Below are 18,772 nucleotides of genomic sequence, written 5' to 3'. Positions count from 1 at the left end.
AAGATCACAATGAAAAAAAATAATAAAACCACAACTCAACACAGAACAAAACCAAACAAAAGCCCTCCTCACACCCCAAGCAAACCACACTGGACACACAGGCAGATATTTCTCCAGCTCCTACATAAAAGCAGAAGAGTAGTTCTTAGCATAATGTAACTTCCATAAGATGTAATTACAGACACAATGAAGAAGAAACCCCCACTAATTTTTTCCAGCTCTTCTCAGGGTCTGTCAAAATTGCTTGAAATAATTCCAGAAGGCATTTTTCATTATTCACTAGGCAAATATTTTTCAGTAGACAAATGTAGTTTGTAACTTCTACAGGCCTCTGCAGCAAATGCTGTAGTCATCTCTGGTATGTTTTTTTTTTTTTTCCCCCTCTACCTTTGTGATTTTCAGACTACAGAATGAAGTACTAGTCTCCAAAGAATGAAGATTAAAGCCCTCTTAACATCCCAGGAATCAGAATTAAGACAGGGTCATGTACACGTATATCCCCTTCAGCACCGCAAGAACCTCACAGTGAGGAGTACATTTGCTTCATAATCAAGAAATATCAGTATTAAATTCTAAAAGAGCCCTTATCAGTTTACCCGTGTACAGGATCTACACCCCAGACCACAGAAAATCATTACATGGTAGAAACAAAACCTCAAAATAGCACTGTCTGAAGGGGCTGGTTCTCAACCACAGAGCATCTTTCAGTGCCCTGAAAGTCAGGGCAGTCTTGCTCTGATCGTTTTACACTGCTAGTCATCCTGCTCTCTACTTGCCCATGCTTCATTTCCTTATGAAGTATCCCCTGGTTAGAGAATTATGCATCAAGAACCATCCACCAAGAGAGCAGAAGCTGGGCAATAAAGGACTGCCTTTATTGCACGAAGTTTGTACACACCCAAAGATATCCTGGAATAAAACATCGCAGACCCCATGATTTTTTATTTATTTAAATTTTTAAACTCATGACATTATATGTCTTGGTTTGAATAATGTCATGCCTTTGGCTGATCTAGCTCTTCTAGTACTCAGCTCTAAATACTCTGTTTTTAAAAGCGAGCCACTAGGCGAAGCTACAAAAGTCATTTTCACTATTTACAGTGTGTTCTGATGGACTTCTATAATTCCTCCCATGAGTTTGGGCATGAAGGCTGAAAGGAAGACTTGTAAAAAAAATCACATATCCTTAGAAAATTAAATGTAGCATTTGAGTATTATGAGGTCACAACTAATGCACCCATCAGCCTAATTCTCCTCCTTTTATGCTAGAATAAAGCAAAATTAGCCCCACAAAACACACTTAATACCAGCCTATGCTATCAACTTGCAATGTAATTGTTTTTTCCAGAAGAAATAGCTGTTTGCTCAACAATTCACTGGAAAAAAATGAAGACCATCTTATTCAAATGAGTGAAATGAAGATCAAAATACGCAGAACCGTAGATCAATTCAGTTGTGATGTTATAGCTAAATACATTTATGCCACAGAGTTTTATTATTTCAAATAACAACAAAGAGTCTGGACCTCTGTTGTGCCAGTAGAGTTTAGATCCCCATTAAATTCATAGAATATTCCCAGAATCAATACAAAATCAGTTTCAAACATCACTGTGCCTCTTAAAAAACTGCTGTCACCACTGTACACAAGTAGCATATGCATTTTTTGTGCTATGCATCAACACAGGCCTTTGTAGATGAGATCAACATGCAACCCAAAGTCTTAAAAAGAATCTGAGAGTATGTCAGCAGATGAAGATGCATTCCAATTTCACTTTCTCTTTCAACCTTCTTTACCCCAAGACAAGTATTCCAGATATATATGTAATGCAGAACAGTTAATACAGACAGAGAGAGATTGACATGGTACTTATCTAAACTGATACTGAGATTCCAGGATACCTATTGCACTCCAACTGATAGAAACTTCAGAAACTCTGAGTCAAAAATGACTTCACAAAAACACAACAGCACATCTCACCTTTGCCAATAGATACTGTGTAAGTTAGTTTATAGTACTGTGCCAAGGGCGTATCATCCAGACCTTTCTATTTCAGCTGAAAGAAAATCCACTATCTGATAAGCTAACATGATGAATGTTCCAAGGACTGCACAACTAAGTAGAAAACCGTAGAGTTTGTGAACCAAATCATTTGGTTTTTTTTTTTTTTTTTTTTTGTTTTCTGACATTTCCCCAAAGATATAATGCATTTTGCAAGTATTATAAACTTGTGCATACATATACATTCTCCTGCCTATTTAACATACTGTGAAAATTCTGAATAGCTGGAACATAAAATCTATAAAATGTGAGAAAGAAGAAAAATTACCATACCTGCTCTTAAGGAACATGAATCCAGTATTGTACAAACTGGATTTTAAGACATAATCTCAAAAAAACACTACTTAACAACAGCTTTCCAAACATATTCACTAACTTCAGAAGCTACACAAAATTGGAATAAGGTCTTGTATCATCTATTCATTTGTTCTCATTCTTCTAGCAATAAAGCATATACGATTCTATTGTGATAAGTACTGCACAGATATATCGACGCTACAAACCACCTAAACAGCCCAGGAGTTCTGTGTGCTTTGTACATATACAAGGAATAAAACCTACTAGCACTCCATTACTTGGCAAGAAATAGGGAGTATAAATTGATGTTATTTCTTTTTAAAATTTAAAGTAGCGATATAGAAATATTTCAAGATCTTCTAAGCTCCCTTCCCTCTGCCTTCCTTGGGAGAATTGTATGAAGCATGTACATAATTCCAAGCATCATTTCCACAGTCAAATTCTTTTGACAACAGAAAAAGTCTGTGTGACAAATAGACGAGTCGCTCATATTCTACCAACCAGCGATATGTTAAACAGATTGAGGAATATACTAAGTAGAATTCTAATCTCTAGATGCATTTCAGACAGTGACTTAAAATTAAGATTCTTTAAATCATAGACTTTTTGAACTTCAGCAATTACAGCGTCTTTAACATCAATGAAAAATGGACCACAAAAGATCTGTAGATCTGTAGCTACAGCTCCACACAGATAAGTATTAAAATAAATAATAATATGCAAGTGCTGCCACCCCACTGTGCTCTCACATCTAGCTGAACCAGCTTATCTAGGCCTATTTTAAACAGCTTTAAGATATATTGTGTTCTTTCAGAGGTCTGGACTGACAACAGAAAATGAAAAGAATCACAACTCCTGGAAGTGACTGCGCCTGTAACACTTCCACATACGAACAACCAACCCTCACAAAAAGCAACAATCCCCACAGCTGTTAAAAAAAAAAAAAAGAAAAAGAAAAAAAAAAAAACACAACAAAAACCATGCCATCACCACCAAAATAACCATAGCCTTCTAATACATACAGCTCAGATAAGAAAAAAAATACTTCAACAGACATACAGAAAAATAATGGAATGGTGACTGGAAAAGTCCACAGGTACTCTTAAGAATACCACCCATCAGAGGACAGATTCATCACACAGCAGACTTCATCACACACTCTAAAAAGCACTCAATCCACACTTTACTGCTGAAGCTTCTGCCAAATGTGCCACATCATTAAAGAAGTTTATCTAAACTCATGAAGAAATAGACAAACATGAAAGTTTGAGGCATACTGATTTATTGATAAGAGGCCGTAATAGTCTTTCACATCAGTGAGCAGTGTTGATGTGTAATGGTGTAATAGCAAAAAATGAAAAACTGAATTCTGAAGTTGAGAACTTAGAAATATAGTATAGAGGCTTAGAAAGAAGCATATCATCCTTCACAACACATTTGAAAACAGAAACCTTACCCAACAGAAGAGTTCAGCTGTGTACATTAACTGTTGCACACCAACACCATTTTATGCGTTTTCTTGCACCACAGTTCCACAGTTACTACCGATCAAAATTTTTTACTTTATGTTCATATTATTTACTTTTGAGTCATAGGATTGGTGTTCAGTTTCTATGGCTACAAACAAGGAGTCATTTCCAAGTATTATCATTTGTACCAAAGGGGAGGGCTAACAAAGTTTTTAATGAGAAAGAAATTCTGCTGAACAAGATTTTTGTATGCAGACAATCAACTACAAAAACAAGGGAGTCACATAACAGCACCCAAAAGCTCATCAGCAGCATTCTCTCACACATTATTTCATGCCTGGTGTAAGATCCCATTGAGAAGAAAAGATTGCTAGACAGTAAATCTCAAGTACCGCACAAAATTTAAGGATTGGTGTTTTCTTTATTTACCACCTCCAAAACTGACTTTCAAAAAGCATGCATGCATGCATACACACACACACACACACACACACACACACAAAAAAAAACCCACAAAAAAAAAAACCCACAGCAAAAATATAGCAGAAAAGGATAGCTATTGCTAGCTTCTAAGTGAACTATTAATAGTTCACTTTAAATATCAGAAAGATAAAGACAGATTATGTGAGTATTAAATGTTAACTTGTTACTAACTTTGGAAAAAGAAATACACAGAGCTTTGCAATTTAGAATAAACTTGAGAAATTTACCCTCTTCCCATATGAAAGGCTGAAGACAACAGTGCATATTATTCTAACCTTATTTTTTGGAAATCCTATTAGCAACTTGAAGACCATAAAAACTAATGGAAACGTAAGGAAAAACAAACATTGTCCTTCCTGTTTCCCCATGCTTGAGATGAAAGAAAAAAATTCAAGTTGAAACCAAAGATCAAATTAAGGTAGCCAGATGGCTAAGGAAGTAACAATAAGTGTTATTTCATCAAGTATAACTTACCTCATAGTCTACTGAACATTCAACAGAAGTTTCCCAGGAAGTGATAAAACTATCCACATATACTCCAGAAGACAGAAAATTCAAGATTCCAGTAATTTTATAACATTTAAGTTACAACATCGTTCTTTTTCCTTCAGCAAGTTATTAAAAAAAAGTACCCGCTGTATATAGAGGTACATCTTCTTGGGTAAGGCGTAACAAACCCACAAATGCTATTCCATATGCAAGCAGAGCTACTTTTAGGTAAAGACAGACAGTTACATATAATTAAGAGAAAATAAAAACTAAAAAGGAAATAAAACAAATAATATTGAATTTCACTATTTTATATATTGAACTATACCATTAAAAAAAAAAAAAAAAAAAAAAATCAAGAAAACTTACCTGTATCTTTACTCCGCATGTCCACTTCATTAATGTTGAAGAGCTAGAAGAACAGAAAATATTGTCTTCATGAAAGGCTTCATTACTACAATAATTGGCACTGAAGATACTCTTCAACAGGTGTAACTGTTCTGATGCTACGCTTACAAAGCCCTAACATGGGTCTACATGGCGAAAACACGCATCACAGCTTCTACAGAGAAATCACTACCTCTTTATTCTACTGGGGGAGGGAGGGGTTGGGGGGGGGGGGAAATAAATATATCTGCATGTGTTTCCAATAAGCTGCAATGTTATATCAGCCAACTCAAGGAGCCTGACATTGTTAGCTATCCTACCCTTACAACATACACTTTCAAGGGGGAAGGAGAGCAGGGAGTAAAGATTTGATGCAGCTGTGATCAACTCTTCAGCTGGTGGTTCCAGGCAATAATCAACAAAGTTCTAAGGCACTTTGTGTTTGATTAGAAATGTCACAATTCACACTCCTGAAGTGGTTTAAGATCTCCCAGCCAGGAACTTTCATTCCCAAGTCCCTATTCCAGTAGATCCTTATTTGAGATCAGCCACTGACGCTGTTCTAGCTTTGTGCTGAATTAGCTCTAGCCTGAAGCATGAAGACATAAAGCTGCAATGAGCACCTCAGTGCAAGATGAAACATGCACTGCAAGATGAGTCAACAGCAAAGTCACTAACAATGACTATGAAACTAAATTCCTAATTTCTTTCTAAGATACAACTAGATTCTACCTCAAACCCTAACTAGTTGGGAAACAAAAAAGTTAGATTATGGTGGATATTCTTCACAGCAGTAACTTCACTTCTCTGCAAAACAAGCTGAATTTCCAAACTCACACTAGAGAACCTTTAGCGCTGCATTACTGCAAATGTGCTTAAAACACAATTTAAAATCTTTGCAACCTCTTAGTGCTTGTTTTTATCCAAGTCCTTATCAATTAAGTACTGGTATTGAGGGTTGTAAAAAAGATTTAATGAAACATGGTCAATGGTTTTCTTCTTTTTTAATATATTCAATATCCAAAATGTCGAAAATCACTCCCTGAAATTAACCCATTCCCCTGTAATCAAATTTTTAGGTTACATTTAACAAATGACCCATTTCTCCTGAGAGGGTAATAAATATTCATGGTTTTCTTCCCTGCCCTGTGCAACTACTATCAGAAATCCATAAAACCAAAGAAAGTAGTGGGCATTTACTTAGAAACATGTACTTCATATGCTTAATTTCTTGCTTGTAACTGCAGTAACTCCTCCCTCCGTGCTAGTTCAATGGCTTACCTAACACAGGACAAACATTTCCAGATCTTTCTGACAGGAAATTGAATGCATACACATAGCTGAAGTGGCCTGCAGCAGTCATGGCTGCTGTCCCTCTTCCTTCAGGGTGTGGAGTATATTCTCTTCTCCTTAGGGCCCAGAGAAAACTCCCTCATATTTTCCACAAATAAACAGTTTGGCTGAAGGAAACCTTAAATACTTCTGGGGAAGGGGAATTCAGAGCCTCTCGGGGCAACCTTGTCTTGTGCCTCTCTTCTTCATCCCTTGCAGCCACTTCTCACACTGGTGCAAAAAACGCCAACGCAGCAAAGGAAGAATTATTACTTGTGAAAAGTGACCAGCTGAAGATATAGGCAGTGTACCCATCTGTGTGGTCATGCTGGTTTTGCACGCTGGCTCACGTGCACCATGGCAGTGGCCCAGGCTGCTCACGCTGCAGTGGTGCCTCAGGGACATTTCCCGCCCTGCAGTCTGCAAGCGGGACAAGGCTGAGGAGGCGGGAAAGCTGAGGGGCTGCTCCCTGTGCTCACGGACACACACCTCTTGCAGACCCGTCCCCCATCCTCCCACTATGCAACATCAGAAAATAACATAAAATCAGAGCGGGCACAAAGTCAATCCTGCGAAGGAAATCGCCATCTTGTCTCAGTGCAGGCTGCACACAGTGTGGCACACACAGCCTAATGCTGGTGTGCCGGAGCATTGCTCTGGAAAACTGTATGTCACATTGTTCATCCTGGTTACTCACTGAATTTATCTTCTTTCAGGTCACACAGGCTGAACAGTGTGCTGAGATTTATCAAGTTAGCTATTGTAGCTGGACACTTTCCATTCTCTCCATTAAGTCCATTTACATAAGAGTACATTAACTTATTTCTAGGCTTGCTGAGCACAAGGGTCCAGCTCTTTTTCTGATTTCCATCCAATGCTTTTATGCAGTTCGCCTGCAAACCCCAGTTGAGAGGCTTGTCTGTTTTTATTAAAATTCACATGTATCTCAATGGAAATGTCTGCATGACCAGTGCACCTCAGAGGATTTCTTTCAGCAAGCCACAGAGAACTGAGAAGGTGTTTTTTCTCCTGTCATTTCTAACTTGTTGCAATAACCCTCTTTATACAGTTTAACCATCTAATATCATCATTACAAAAGTTTTTGTTTTTGTAGTCACTCTGGACTGCTTAACCCACAACAAACATACAGATATGCATCTAATTTCTTACCATCACTGACTTATTCTTGATTAATGGAAATGAATTCTCCATGAATTCTAACATCATGCAAGTTTTGTTGAACAGATCTACAAAGTAATAGCAACAATAATTTGCAATGACATCTGGGTGGTTTTTTCTCATTATATAACATGTTGTTTACAGCAAAACACAGCAGACACGAACAATCAGTAAAAGCAATTAAAAAGTAACAGTAAACAAATGATTTGGTTCATGAGAAAGCCAAAAGTTCATGAGATACATACCTGAGTACAAGACTCAAACAATTCTGCCCATACAAAAATAAGAACCACCTGCATGTGCTGTATATGCTTTGTGAATGACAAAGATACAGCTATTAAGCATGGTTTACAGGCTATGCACCACACTATTCTTTAGCAAAAAAAAAGAAAAAAAAAAAGAAAAAAAGAAAAAAGCTAATTTAGTGTCTCAGCTAGTCCGCAGATGCTTTATTGTATCATGATCATTTAGATTCCACTTTTTTTCATGCCACACTTAGATTTTGTGAAAAATCAAGTTCCATTTACAGCAGCCATTGTTATCTCACAAAGTAGCACTTCATGCTACTAGTGATGTGTTACAGACTATTAACAGTAATTTAGTTTTAAATGCCAGTGCATGCCAAGTGTTTGGGATATGAATACTAACAAGTAGAAGTTACGCAGGTGTAGAAATAAAAAATAAAGTAAAAACCAGGAAACGAATGCCAGCTTTGTGACAAAGCACATGGAGGATAGGACTTGTCCCTTCCCATTTTAGCTGGCTAAACATAACTCCTTGTCCCACTCATCAGTGAAAATACAACCCCCTCCAGGAGTGCCTGAAGATCGATGATAGCACAGAGGTATTTATACCTCAATGTTGATTGTGGAGAGAAATTAAATAATAATTACTGGCAGTGCTTATCTGACAGATGAACAAGAACATAGCAACGGTGCATAAGTGATCCCCACAGCTATACATAGTCCTTCCAGGACAAGATGTCCCGTTCTATGGCCATACAGTGAGGTCTACAGCATGCTGAGATCTCTGCCTCCCAAACCGGGGATTTTCTCAGTCCTGGCACAACTTCTGTCTGTGCTTAACTGCTGCCTCTCATCATACACTTAGCTCATTGTAATTCTTTGTTAAAAGATCCATCTTTTTCTACCCTGTTGAAATCGTAGCTAAATGAGTTCATTATCCACATACGTGAGCATATGATAATAATTAATGAACAAAATATGCCAAATCAAATAAGCAGATTATGAGAGGTCTGTGGAGTATGAATGGTTGCACTTAAGGTTTTTTGTTTGTTTTTAATAAGCAGATGACTAAATAGTACAGAGAAGGATGGATGTTTGGGCTCTGATGGAAGACAACCTACCTGTGAAAAACACTTTCTCCAGCTCCTTTATGTATTCTCAAAACAAAAATGTGCTAAGAATTGCTTCACAAAGCCAGTCCCAGAAATCAAACAAGAAACTGTTTATTTTAATAAACACTGAATTGCTGTAATCAACTGATTTGGTTGGATAATACTGAATAGACAATGCCAATAACTGTGTATTGTCTCTCCTTGGTTCTTTTTCAATAAAAAAAGTGCCTCAAAGAGAGGTTTAAAACAGGCAAGGCAAAATTTTCCATGGAGAACTTCAGGGAGAAGATTAACTATTTGGCCTACATACCCCCATTTACTTTTAGCAAAGAAATTAAAAAAACAAACAAACAACAAATGAATAAAGAAGTGTGTGGGGTGGGGAAGATTACTTTTAGTAAAATGGCAATGCCTTTTGAGAGAATTTGCCAGCACTGAAATAGTTACTTTACTCTGGAATAATTCTTCACCTTTTTGTTCAATGTGAAATGCAAAAAAATTGATGCAAATATGAAGCAATGTGTCAGTTCTGCTAAATAAAAATGTGCACAGTAAAACTAAATCACATACATTGAAGTGTTATTTTGGTTTTATGGAAATGTAATCTGTGTTATGACATTTGCATTTCATATAACTGCTATGGATAAATAATCTTTCAGTGCATTGCATACCATTTTGTAACCAAAAAAAGTAATACTGTATCATCTGTTTCCACCTGTACCTTAAGAATATTCCATGACTAATGCACCCACATTAGTTGTATAAATTCACCCAAGAACCAATGAAAAGTATGGATACATTTAACAGAAAGATTTCTTTTTTTCTTTAGTACTATGTAGCTATTATAAGATATCATAGCTTGGTAGTAAATAAAAACTTACAGCTTCAAACAACAGAATATATGTGTGTGTTTGTATGTATCCTAAGAGTTCTGAATTTTATGTGAAAATTCAATACATCAATACAGGTTGCCAATATGGAGCTTAAACAGAACCATATGAAAATACATCTCCCACTGAATCTTCAAAATTCATATTTTCCTATTATAAACTAACTTCAGTTCTGCAACATATTGAGCACAAAAAAAAAAAAAAATCAACTTAAATACAAACACCACAAATTAAATACAGTATTTATCATGCTTTCACTTTTCCTTCTCTGTTCCTTGTGATTATCCGAAATACCCCCAAATCGTCAGTTCCCAACAAATCCCTTTGGATGCGTTTTTAACAAAGGGATCCTACATGACTTATCCAAGATTAGGCCCAGATTTAATAGCAGTAGTACAAACAACAAGACTGCAATTCACTCATTTTGGAAAATATTTGAAACCAGAGGAACTCCGTAGGAGTACAGAAAGCCATGTGCAAGAGTAGCCTTGGTGCTTCTCCCCCCATCCTTGAAATAACTTAAGCACAAGGATCAGGGTGGCTTGCAGTGGGGAAAAACAAAAACAGAAAAACAGTGTTCTTGGGCTCAGTTCAGTATTGTATGCCATTAGATGAAACAATACACTTCAGTAGTACCCCTCTGAGTTAGCAACTGACTTTTCATTACCTTTCACTGAGATTTGCACTGACAGGACTAAGGGACGTTTCAAAAAAAGATAAATCAGAGCCCAGAATACAGAATGCTGAAAATCAAACTAGCAAATGTACAGTTGTTTGATTATTTCTTAGTGTAGATAAGTAACAGCATCTTTAAGTGGGCTTGTTTCTTTCTTGGGGAAAGAAAATTAAAATGTTTTCCTATCAGTTGTGAAAAGCAGTGCAAACAAAAAGGAAAAAAAAAAAAAAGAAAGAAAGAAAGAAACCAGGGAGAGAGATGTGTGTTTGCTAGATTGTAGCTTCCTGCAGTGACATAGCTATGTTTGGGGTTCTTTTGTGTGCTAGGTTAGGAGTAGCAGCTTTTTAAGCTCAGATGTGTAAATGTCCCCATTTACAGCCTAGCTCTGCAAAAATAGATTTTCGTGCATATTGCAGTCAATATACACACACAAAAGAGAAAAGTGAAATAGAAAAAAAAATGTAATTCTCTTATTAGAAAACTGAGTACTTACCTTGTGATAGCAGCTGGAATGAAAATGGCTGAAAGCAATAAAAATCCATTTTACCATTTAGTACAGTTTGTCAGACTAGAGAAACGGGATTGAATTTCAAAGCCACAGGCAAGCTGGCAGAAATCTGTGGTTATGCAGTTGATAGGGTTTTTTTGTGTGTGTTTTTTTCTTTCCTTCTTATTTACAACTCTTTTGATAAGCCTTCAGCAAGTTACATAGGTTGTTCTAGTTGTATCTCCTTTGACTGGATTAGAATACTTGATGACAGTTTGGATAAGTTTGAGGCAGATGGTTCTTGACATTTTTCATGCCATCAGTTACAAACCATGCAAGGAAACTCTTTCATCCTTTGTTTATCCTTCACTTAGAAGCCACTATAGTAGATCGTTAAACTTTCATTTTTCACAGTGCTGATTAAGGCATACTACAAGGCAGATGTTATGCAGCACCATTTTTAACAATTTACATTTAGCACCAAAGCTGGCTTTGTACTTGTTCCAGTGGATCAATTCGCATTTCAAAAACTTCAAGGTCAACCTCCAAGCATTGCTACTCTGTTGAACAACTAAATGTTTCACAAAGTTTTCCCTTTTCAAGACTGTAGCACTTGAAAATATGTGCTGGCCATTCTGTTTACGTGTTTGTAACTGCCAAAATGAATACAAGTGCCTATTGTTCATCTCTGCCACAATTAAATGACCAATATAGTTCTATAAAATCGAAAGACTTAAAATAAATTGAATAAAAGATTACTGTTTCAACATAGAGGATGTCAGAAAAAATCCTCATTTTTTTCAGCATTTGGAAGTAACAAATAATTACTATTCAAGTGGCTTTAATTTACTTTCAGTCAGGCGGTAACATTCCATGGATAAAAATATTTACTGTTTTATTCACCTCTTTATGTGCATTCTTTATTTTATGATTATGTAAATTATATACTTTCTAGTACAAACTCTAATAATAGCTTTATGTAAACAAAAATGTGGAAAGTCACCTTTAGAACACAGTAGAGTAATGGCAATTATAATCACAAAAGGCAGTAAACAAAGTAATTCATGGCAACTTCATTTTTTGAGATCTGTGCTCTATAGGAAATGGAGTATTTGCAGAAATGTAAGAACACCTTTAAGTGATGTAACTCTTCCTTTTCTTCTGAAAATTATGAAGTTATTTGTCCTTTTTAAATGGAATTCATCTATAGTCAATAGCAGCAGCATTGGAATGGAAGGCTTTGTATTAATGAGTTTCGCCAATGGACAGTAAATTGAAAATAATTTTTTTCTTATGGAATTCAGACTCTAAACAATCAATATAATGTGTATGTCTGTGTTTAAAAATATGTATTCCTGAATTCCATGGCAGCTGGCCAATGTCAATTTTCAAGAATTTCAGTTGGAAAAATATAAATATTTCTATAAATTCTTTATAGATATTCTATGCTTCTCTCTCTCTGCTAAATTAAGTTGTAGTGACATCTTATTAATTATTATCGTCGTGAAGTTCTACAGCAAAGATTAGCAGATTGAATTATAATTTCATCCTCTGGTACCTCCTGATCCTCATCACACCCTTTTCTTATGCTCAATTTATTCTATTTTTTCCCTGAATCTGTGCCATAAGGACTTTTCTCCTGGTTCCTAAATCCCTCAAGACTTCCCATCTGTTACAACTACTTCACCCTATACATCTAAAACTATTTCATATCTGTATCTGTATTCTTTATTCTATTAAATTAACATTCAAAGTATTTCCCAAATTAAAAGTGCTTTTCCTCTGAGTAGTTCATGTGATGAATGACCAGCAGCTAATGAAATCCTGTTCCTGGGTAAACATCTATGTCATAGACATAACACTAGATACAAATCCATCACGAAAAATATTTTCTTTGATTCTATGAAATCTCTATTTCAGTAGTCCAGGGGAATGCTTTCTTTTCACTTGAAGAATTACAAACACTGTAACTGTCAGTCATGCTAATGAAAACATGGGCATACACAGATAACACATGGTCACAACTCTGCCACAGAAATTATCCTGGAAATCTCATAAAGAAAAGGCTACTGAATCTCAAAAAAGGATTGAAATAGTGCTGACTTGAGTTATGTATGTGTCTTAGATTTGATACGTTTCCTACCTAAACCATACACCAATCTATATTTATAAAACCTTGAGCAAATAAGGCTCAGAGTAATGATGACTGTGTCATTCAGAAATGTATAATGGCCTTGCAAAAGCACTGCCACAGCCATTGTCTTCCCTTACAATAGCTGTTTCAGCAAAAATAAATACACAAGATGAATGCAAGTGAGAAAGGGTGAATTTCATCTTATTTTTGTTACATTATTATCCTGGCTTCCAACAGTATTTATCATCCTACAGTTTGATTTGCTATAATTTATGTCTACCTTTTATCTTCCTGGAAGAAAAGAATACCAGCCCTCTGGGGATAATGGAGAAGCAATGTTATTTAATTATTCCAAACTATCTTGTGCTTTGCTACACGTAAGATAACAGTCAACACACTGCTACAAGTTTGCATATCAGCAAACTGTGGTCAAGATAAAATATTTAACGGCAGAAAAAAACCCCACACTTTCATAGTGCAGCTGCTATAATGGGATTTTAAATAAGAAAAAACAATTCTGTTTACTCTCTCTTTTTTTTTTTTTTTTTTTTTTTTTTTTTTTTTTTAAGTTTTAGTACAAAACTAAGTACATTCACCCATAAATTAACTTGATAAATTAACAACTGGAGATAGATGCATAATGGAACTTAATCATTTAACATACCCTCACCAAACAGCTACAGGAGAGTGAGAAAAAGCACAGACAAATAACTGTGAGCAGCAGGGTTATCAGAACATCCCAAAAAGAACTGATATTATCATGGAAACTGTGAAAGGAAAGCTTAAACTGATTGTGCTATCATAGAACTCCGAGGTTCATCTCCAGACTCAGCATAGATTCCTGTACATGTCTGAGCATTTGGGAAAATAAGCATTCAAAACAAAAGGATAACATGGCCAGATCCTTGTAAACTGGCATTGGGCCACAGAAACAAATTCAGCAGTACCAGCTTACGCCAGCTGAGGATGCGACATTACCCACAAAAGTCCCGAGGCACCTGCAATTCTGTGGGGTGAATAATTTATGAATACATGAAATGTTCTGAATAGCATATTTCTGGATATTTTTCCATTATTCATTCCAATTCTTCCACAGACCAGGTTCTTTAAACCCATTTATTAGAAGCACGCAGTAGAACTGTGACAGTGACAATTATTTGGCCAGTCCCTATGCATTTTAGTTCCTTTGCCTATGGTAGTTTTATGGGAAGGTGGAGAGGTGACTGTTTAATTGTATTCTTCTGATAGTTGTTTGAAAATGATAGACAAAGATAGACAGTTAATCTTTCTTGATTTCATTGCTGACTTCTCTAATTGTGTTGGCTGTTCTGTAAATATTATTTCAACCTTTTCTCAAATTCCCATTCCATTTCAAACTAAGCACCCATTAAACGTTAGGGAAGGTGAAGATAGAAGCCTAGGTACAGCTTGTCTCTAACTTAGCACCTCACTAAAATCCTTCTCCTAGGAAAACCTTTTCCAAAAGCTCATCCACAAAGAACTCTAAACACTGATGAACAAAACTATTACAAACAACTGTGTAGGCTAGCCTCAAAACCTATAACAGAAAAACAAGTACCCAGGACTACACCAAAGTCAATGCATGAATATTTTAGAAGGAAGGTCAACCTGTTTTCTGTGCTAAGAAGCAAAAGCATCATACTTCCAGGCTGGCCTTAAACAGGTAAGAAATTCACACCCCAAGTTCACAGCAAATCAGATACAGAACTCCTCAGCAATAGCTGAAATTCTAGAAAAGCCTGGACATTCATCCCTCCAGGTGCAACTGTCTACAAGAATAGTGCTTCTTTCAGGATGATCTTATTTGAAAAGCATCCAAGAAACTACACAGGAAAAAATGGTTTATTGTACTTCCAGAGGCACAGATACAACACATTATGGTTCCAGACATGAACACACATATGCAAAACTCTACTGCATCAAAAATATTCAGGCAGCAACATTTTCATTCATGCTAATGTTGTTGGAGGTGTCTGCAAGAGTAGAGATGAAATGCAGTGTGAAGCTCTTTGAGACAGTCCATGTCCAAGCTCCTCCTATTATGGATTCATTACCTCAAGTGCAGATGTGAGCAGGTTCCTGGTGTTCCTCTGACTCCCTCTCACCCAGAGCAGGATGTTTCCAGTGAGGTCACTATAAGCATAGTCAGTGTTGGTTCCTGTACCCCTACACATAAACATGTAATACAATCTGCATCACAGGGAAAAGTACATGAAAACACATAGTAGAACCAAAGGTTTACGTGGCCTTTGTTAATCCTAATCCAGACCTTTAAACAGAAACTTTTATTGCTGTTATCTGCTTTTGATCAAGAAATTCCATGTCATATGTATAGCTTTACCACCATTGCTATAAGAGCCATGCTCCTCCTTCCTTGCGTGTACACAATTTCCCATTAGCCTCCCTGAGATTTATTCACACATCTAAAGAGGAGAATAGCTCTCTACAAGTATTTTAACAATCAAAATAATGAAGTATTGTGCAGCAAAGTGTTAAAAATGTTTCTGAACACTGTGTTCAGTGCACACTACTTGATTTTCAAATCTCTGAACAGAAATGATTTAGAAAACTACTCACAAGTAAACTAAAGCTCTTATAATAAAACAAATATTTCACAGTTCATTTAATCTAAGATATTGAAAAGAACTGCCAGTACTCAGGTACGTGACCTGAAGCATAGAACTTTATTGCTTTCTCCACCAGGGACTAAAAACATTTGGAGTAAAACAGACGCTGCAAGGCAGGGCTTCCTTTAAACTCGCAGTCACATACCAAGACCATTGATCCTTCTCCAAGACATAGGATAAAAACAGCAGGGGCACTGAGGTCAAGAAGATTTTACATCTTTTTGGCTTTCATATATCATGTTAGAGAACAAATTCAAAATCCACACCTATACAACTGAAATAAATGCTTGTATTTGGAAATACGCGGTAACAACTTCAATTTTTCTAACAGTATGTTTGTTCCGTTGCTATTACTTGTCTTTGTCTTCTAGTCAAAAACGGATAATTTGATAAACTACATGAATTCAATAAGACCTAGTTTTCAGAACTCATGGAGATGTCTAATTCCAACTGAAATCAATGGGAGCTATGGGCCTAAGTGCCTGTGGGATTCTGAACCCTAGTATATACTTAACTACCCTGTCATAATCAATAGTTATCAAGGCTGAAGGACTAGCAATTCTCCCTTATGAAGGTGAGGGCGATTTTAACAGATTTCTCAAAAGGAATTGGAAATGATTATTTGTTTTCTCATAGATCATCAGAAAAAAAAAATACTAAAAGTTAAATCAGCTTAATTTTTAATAAATTCATCTGAACAAGTATCATCAAAGCAACAACAATTTATTTATTTGTACTAGATATAATGGTAGAGGAAATCTGCCTTGCTAGAAGATTCACAGATAAGCAGATATCCATTAATGGCATGTACTGTCATAATGTTGCATGAGCTCTCCCTCTGAGGAAATACAGTGAAAACTCCATAAGATATTTATACACAATCCCTAGTAAAAGTACCATTTATATTGGTATTTTATGATATTACCATACATAAATATTTCTAGGAATAAAAACTGAATAAAGCAATATAAAATTATACTTTAAACAAGGGCAAAATCTTTTCATTGACATTGCATGTAATTTCCTAGCTGTTATTATTTTGTACAACTGTATGACCACATGCATAAAATATTAAGATATTTCAACAAATAACCTAGTACCATAATAAACCAAGAATAAACCACAACAACATAAACCAAGTACAAGAGAAGAGCTTGGACTTACTCTCTAAATAACTTTCCTTTTGCAAACGTTTTCATGTTTTGTTATTGTCTTAGGCAATTAAGAGATTGAAAAATTATTTAATTCAGAAAATGGTCGTTACTAGATATGTTTTACATTATATGCACTGGTCTCTAAATACTCAGAAGCTGAGGGCTAGGCTTTCAAGTATCAGAAGTTCACTTTCTGACACATAAGGCAGCTCCAACTTATTCAAAACCAGGCTTCATCTTAAACCTTTGATGAATTTTCCACCATATCGTTTCAGCTTGAGCATATGTCCTCTGTATTATTTTGAAAGCAGTGTGTTGGAAAACTTCTCTTTCATACACACAAACCCTATATTGCGTTTGGAGATTATTTGGGTCAGTAATTAGCTGGATCAGATATTACATATGTTGATTTGTAGCAGAAAACATAAACCAAAAGAAATTTGAGGAGAGAGGAACAGGAGGTTTTGGAATTCATTTAAATACTTCCATCTAATAAGAGAAATTCTCTTCAATTTTTTCCACTACTGCCAGTGATGGGAATAAAATGGTAGATATGAACATTACAGAAAAACTCTTATAGCACCTGTACTCAAGAAAACCAAATGAAATTCTGTCTTCAGTTAAAAAACAGTCAGGGTTCAACATTCAAAGCATGCAGTATTTTCTAGAAAAAGAATGGAAGAAAGTCATCTGTTTTTATGCTAACTGAGGTAGAAATATTGCTTTTTTCCCTCTCCTCTTTCATAAATCTACAGTAGGATCATTGCTGGATCATCACTGGCCTCACTGTGGATTTAACCTACATTTTGATGGCTGGTCCAGTTCCATACTGACAAATAACTGCTGCTCTTAACCCAAAAAATCTGCACCATAGTTTACTCCCTGCATAGCTCTTGGTGTGAGATGGTGATGGAAGGAAAGAGTACTACTTTACTTCTTCCTGCAGCAACTCTTGACTACCCTATTTTACAAAGCTATTCAATATTTCTAAGCTATCTACCTTTTCTTCTTATACTATAGGAACCAAGGTTACGATAGAGAGCATTATTTTTATACAGCTTGCCTGATTTTTTCTCTTATTAGTTTGCAAAGAATAAAGCAGAGCAGTGTTAAGGAAGATCTATTCTTTTTCAAATATCTTCCCTCTTATACTTCACATACTTATGAGTTTGCAGTATTCTTAGTGCTTAGTTTTGAGCTGGAAAGCATTGGAGCAAACGTGGTCAAAGGTTTTCTCATGACCATAAAATCATAGAATGGCTTTGGCTGAAAGGGACCTCAAAGATCACCCCATGTGAAACCCTCTGCTTTGGGCAGGGTTGCCAGACACTAAATAAGATGCTAGATAAGGCTGCCCAGGGCCCCAGACAACCTGGTCTTGAACACCTCCAGGGACAGAACATCCACAACATCTCTGGCAACATGTTCCAGAACTTCACCACTGTCAGTGAAAATTTTACCCAAATCTCCCTTACTTTAGTTTAAAAACATTTCCCTTTGTTCTATCACTATCTACCCATTTACAAAGTTGATTTTCCTCCAGCTTATAAACTCCCATTATGCACTGAAAGGCCACAGTGAGGTTCTCCCCAGAGCCTTCTCTTCTACAGGCTGAACAAGCCCAGCCCCCTCAGCTTGTTATCATAAGAGAGATGCTCCAGCCCTCTGATCACCTTAGTGACCCTCCTCCGAGCTACATTTCCTTCACCTTCTTCTATGAACTACTCCTAT

This window comes from Centrocercus urophasianus, unplaced genomic scaffold (assembly GCF_019232065.1).
Source record: "Centrocercus urophasianus isolate 14NV4802_14NV808 unplaced genomic scaffold, USGS_Curo_1.0 seq_2, whole genome shotgun sequence".
In the NCBI taxonomy this organism is placed as follows: Eukaryota; Metazoa; Chordata; class Aves; order Galliformes; family Phasianidae; genus Centrocercus; species Centrocercus urophasianus.
The sequence above is the reverse complement of the archived record's forward strand: the minus strand, read 5'-3'. Positions refer to the sequence as shown.